This window comes from Hevea brasiliensis, chromosome 4 (assembly GCF_030052815.1).
Source record: "Hevea brasiliensis isolate MT/VB/25A 57/8 chromosome 4, ASM3005281v1, whole genome shotgun sequence".
Taxonomy (NCBI): Eukaryota; Viridiplantae; Streptophyta; class Magnoliopsida; order Malpighiales; family Euphorbiaceae; genus Hevea; species Hevea brasiliensis.
In genome coordinates, this window is record NC_079496.1 from 35,756,136 (window position 1) to 35,762,135 (window position 6,000).

A 6,000-nucleotide genomic window follows, 5' to 3' on the forward strand; every position below is an offset into this window, starting at 1 on the left:
GTGGTATCAGAGCAACATTTTGAAATGAGTTTTGAATTATGAATTTAAAATATTTTCTGGATTAGTACAACTGCTCAAGTATCCTTAATTGATACATATGATGCATTTACATTATGAATGTGAACTAATGGAGATAATTCTCCTTGTGTTTGTTTCCAGTGAGTATAATTTCTATAAGTTGAAATGGAAGAAGAGGATTGCTCAGTTAAGCAATCAGTTGAGGCTGAGGCACAAGAGGAAGCCCCAGCTCCTCAGAATGTCAGTGGGTCAGCTACACCAACTCCACCTGTAGTGCAGTTTCCTACTCAGTTTACTCAGCAGATGGCTGCCTTATTCCAAAAAATGGTTGGGAATATGCCAACCCAAGCCCCAATTTAAGCATCAACAGTATAATCACAGCCTCCAGCCAGGCAGTATGATAAGCTGATGAAGTTTGCTGCTACTGAATTTAAGGGTACTATGGATCCACTAGAGGCAGAGCAGTGGATTAAAAGAATGGAAAGGGTACTTAAAAAGCTACACTACATTGAAGAATTAAAGTTTGAATACTCAGTCTCTCTACTATGAGGGGATGCGTATGAGTGGTGGAAGACCATCCCACATAGTTTAATGGAGCCCCAAATCTTAACATGGTTAGATTTTTTGAGAGAGTTCAGAAAAAAATGAGTCCCTAATACGTCGACATGAAATTGCAAGAATTTCTGAGTTTGAAGCAAAGGAACAGAACAGTAGCAGAATATGAGAGAGATTTCTCTAGGCTGAGCCACTATGCTAAAAGCCTACTTACCACTGCTAGAGACAGATGTAAATGCTTTAAGGCCGAGTTAAGGCCTAGTTTGAGAATGCAAGTTATATAGTTCAGACATCAGAACTTTTTAGAGCTAATTTCACAAGCCCTGGAGCTGGAGAGAATTGAAATGGAAAGGGCACCTAAAAAGGGAACAGAGGAAAAGGAGAAAGTCGAAAAAGCTACTGGTCAAGCTTCTGACAGTGGATCAGGAAAGAGAAAAAATTTTGAAGGATCCAGATCTCGCAAGTCTGGTAGAGGTAGATCCTCAAGACAGAGGCCACCCACGTCTACCCAACAGACATCTAAGGGGACATTGACAGTCCGCACCTGTGAAATATGTGGAAAGGTGCATGGTGGGATATGCTACAGAGCCACAGGGGCATATTATAACTATGGCAGCACTGGTCATTTTGCCAAGGATTGTACAAGTGCATGCCGTTATGGACCACTTGCTACTTCAGAGGGACCAGTCCAAGTTTCTACCCCCAGATGTTCACCCTCAGTTAGCAGAGGTAGAGGCAGAGGTAGGGGTAGTACACCTGGTAGCCAAAGTTGTGACACCCCTTACCCGGCTACAGTGTATCCGAGTAAGCTATGTCACACGGTGTACCGGCACACTCTATTTTACCTTAATTAAAATTTTTTTTTTGTCAAAGTTTTGAATATAATTTGTGAAATATAGTTCATTTATTGAAATTATAGTTTATTTGAGGTTCCGGATATTTTAAAGAAAATCTGGCAGAGTACCCGCTAAAAATGGAGAAAACAGTTCTTCGGAACCTATTAAAAACACTTCCAAATAATTTTCAAACAATCCCAACTTCAATTCATCAACAAAATCTCAATATCAAGATATCCACAACATTTATCAATTTCAGTTCTCAATAACCTTTTCATTTCTCAAACATCCATTTCTCATATACAAACAATAAATAAATGCTCAAATTTTGCATTCATAACCATAACTTTCATTATTTACATGAACATCAAAATACATTACATAAGTTTAATTACATATGAGAAAGTAAAAATTAGCTACAAAATATCAAAATGACACCTAGTGTCCTACCAATGCACTGCAGGTGGTGAGGTGACATGGACACTGTGCAGAACTGCAGGATGGACTCACCTAGTCTGTGGTCTACTGGGCTCACGATCTGTATCTCCAGTACCTACGCGTGGCAAAAGCAACGTGCTAAGCAATAATGCTTAGTGGTGCAATAATATAATAAAAGAAAATAGCAGAAAATAAATATGTATAGAATGTGTATGATTTGTTTGTTTGGTATTGGTATATCCATCATTTCATTAACTTTGTTCACTTTCATTCATTTGGTTGCCCAAGTAACCTACAGTAGACGACTGGACTGGATAAACGGGTAAACTGGCACTGGGTATCAAGTACCTTGGGCCGTCACACCATCGGTCACATATGCATCTCCAGGCATGTAGCGGCTAACAAGTCAGAACAATATCGAGCACAAGGCCAAGTCTCAATGCAAGGTCGAATGGCTAAAAGCCATAAAATAACGGAATGGCATATTGACATGTGCGATCGCTAACTGAACCCTATTGGCATGCCAAACTATCCAAACCAATCTTGTTCGGTATACTAGGGCATTTGAAACTTTTAAATTCTTCAATTTGTGAATTTCAAGTTTTGGTGTCACTATTCACCTCATTGGTCAACAAAAATGTTAACTTTTAGATAGAAAATATGTACATTGACTTTGGCACTCCCAACATACCACATTTGGCATTCAAAACTTGTTGGCATTAAGCATTTATACCATTTCAAAGTTTAAACCAAGGGAAGCAGAATTTTCAGTTTTTGGAACTCAACTTTACTGTTCCATTGGACACTGTTTCAGTGGGAATTTGAAGAAATGGCAAACATGAAAGTTGTTCCTTATTTTGTCTAGTTGAATTTCCTTTTTTGAATCACTCCATTTGGAGTTTTGAAGCTCCAGACATGGTCCAAAAACCACAGCTGGCCGGATTTCCATTCTGCAGAAATTACCAAATCTACAGTACCATGAACAGTGACTGTGATTGCATTTTGGAATAGGTTCTGGCCATAATTTGGGGTAGGTTTCTTCATGAAAGTTGTTTTTCTATGTCTTAACTTGTTGCTGTAAAAATTTCAGGTCAATTGACCATTTCTACAGTGAGTTATGGCCAAATGAACAGTTACTGTTCATTTGGTCATTTCTGCAGGTGCTGTTGCAGGGGATCCGGATTGGGGCCAACTTTTGGTCCTCTTGATTTGGTCTTTTGGGCATGGTTTCTTCAGCAAAAATGTGCCATTATAAGCCTAGTTTCATGTCCAATTGGCCAAACACCAATTGGACCAATACAGACAAAGTTATGGCTGTGTAATTGGACTGAAATCTCAGTCCATTGCTGTTGTCCCTAGGCAGCATAGTCATTCACTTTGCCATGCTATTTTTCAGTCCATATTATGGTCAAATCTCCTCAAATGGTCACTAATTGACCATTAGAATGTTCTTTAACAATTGCATAAGCCAAGTTCACATTTTACTCCCAAAACCCTAGTTCAAAGTTATGATTTATACAATTTACCTTAGTTAGCTACTAATTCACTATTCTTATGTTTATAAACTTCAAAACATGGTTTCTAGTTCACTCCAAGCTCATTAAAAACACTCATTCCTATTCCTTCAATAGGTCAGCTGAAATTCATGTACACATACACATGAGTTTTGTTCATTTAAATTTCATTTTCTTACTATATTCAAGTTCCTATTCATGAAATTAAAGAGTTTTAGGTATATAGTGCACTAACCTTTAAGTGGCATAATTTTCCCAAGTTAAATCTTCACTTTCCTTCACTTTCTAGGCTGCCAAAAGGTTGTTTAAGGTGTAAGGACAAATTTTAGTGAAAGGTCTCCAGGGTTTTAGGGTGAAAGGAAGAGGGAATTTGAGCTTTGGATTGAAAATCAATGGAGGTTTGGCTATGGGAAAAGAGGGAAACGGCTGCTCTTTCATTTGGGGAAGAAACAGATTGTTTTTTCCTTTTTTGGTGTTATTTGTCTTCTTTTATCACTTACTTAAGTTATGCTTTAATGTGATTGGTGGGAATTCCTTTAAATGACATCATATGATGTCAAAATTGACATTTAATCTCATTTTCTTTTCTTTTCTTCTCTACTCAATTTCAATTTAATTTTTAGTAATGTTTATTCATATTTTATGTCATATTAATTATTTACTTAACTGGATAAGTCGGCCAAAAATCACCTCTGAAGGCGAAATGACCAAAATGCCCTCCGTTTGGCTTAACGGGTCAAAATTATCTGTACCGATTGAAAAATTTTTCTAAATATTTTCTTGGCATTCTAATGCCATGGGAACCTCAATGACCCTTCTCTGGAGTCCCAAAAATTATTTTATAATTTTTCCCCCGGGTCTAGGGCTCCTCGTTGCGAGAACCGCAACTTCCCTCTGAGTTACCCCTCGCTAGGGCACCGGCTCGTTTAACTTGGTTGTATTTTATTTCTAAAATTTTTATTAAATTTTTCTTATTAATATTTGAGTTAATTATGGTCCCTCACTTTAGTTTAAATATTTTTCCGAACGTTCTAGCTGTCTGGACCGACACCGGTCGCCGGAACAGTAGAATGTACGGAGTGGCTACCGGGAGGGTGTTACAAAAGTACAGTAAATCAACCAAAGCCAAGTGGCGCACCAGCTAGAGTGTACACTATGCGGCAGAGAGAGGTGGCAGAGACATCAAATATTGTAGCTAGTACATTCTCTATCTTTGAACAAGATGTGTATGTGTTATTTGATCCTGATCTACTCATTCTTATATTAGTGCCAGTATTACTTGTTTTACTGCTATCCCTTATATGAAAATGGATTTTGAGGTGCTAGTAACTAGTCAGGACAAGAGGTTAGGGTAAACAAAATATATAAGGATTGTCCTTTGGTGATCTAAGGACATACTTTTCTGTCCGATTTAATAGAAATGCCCTTCAGAGATTATGATATCATCTTGGCCATGGATTGGTTAGCCAGGCATCATGCTATGATTGACTGTAGACTGAAGACAATCACTTTTGATCTCCCTCAGCATAGTAATATGGTAATACATGGGGAGAGGCAGTTATTGCCATCAAATCTCATTTCAGCTGCACTTGCTGAGAAAATGATTCGGAAGGGGTGTGAAGCAAATTTAGCTCACATGTTAGACACCCTAATAGGGAGTCCAGCATTGAGGGACATTCCTATCGTATATGATTTTCTAGATGTGTTTCCTAAAGAATTGCCAGTATCACACCCTACCCCTCTGTAAGGCATAACATGATCCCGTAGTACACCTAATGAATTACCAACTTCGTCTACTGATAACTCATTAAATACACTACAAGGGATTTTAAAACTTTTCTTACTTCTTTTTATAGTGGTGAGCACTATTTATAGATATTAAAATTTTTTTTTTGAACTGAAGGGAAACATCTAACACATTTGTAATATTAGTAATTTCTATAAAAATTTTGGCGAAGTGCTCTCTGTATTTTGAATAAAATAGTTCTTCAGAAAAACCTGTAAAAAGCACTTCAAATATATTTTTCTCAATCTCAACTCCAACAATTAAACAACACAATATATTTCTCAACTCAAATCCACAATAGTTTTTCAAAGACTAAGATAAAAGAAAATACAGTACAATTTTTACAAGCCAAAATAACTCATAATTTATTTTACAACTTCAATGTACAATTTTAATTTATAACTGCTCAAAACCAAGAACAATATATACATACAGTGAACATACATTACAGTACAAAATGCAAAATGTGGTATACCCAATATACCCTATGATTTCTCGCTGAATGTACTAGCAGCCTAGTCTGCTGCCCTGTCAATCTGTCTGCCTGCGACAGCAATGAAAAGCTATCGCTGAGACAATGTCTCAGTGATGCACAACATTTACCAAATACAACTTTAAATCACAATTCATAATTCATATAAATGATGGATACGTAAAACCATAGTTAAATTCAAGATAATAAATGTCATAAGGAATTTAACACAATATCACAATAAATCTCAGTAATCAAAATGTAGTTAAATTCAAAAGACAGTGAATGTCAATAAGAATTTAAACTCCATTTCACAAATTATCAAAGCTCATAATAACACAATTTAGTCAAATAATTTACTAACATAGTATTGCCAATTCA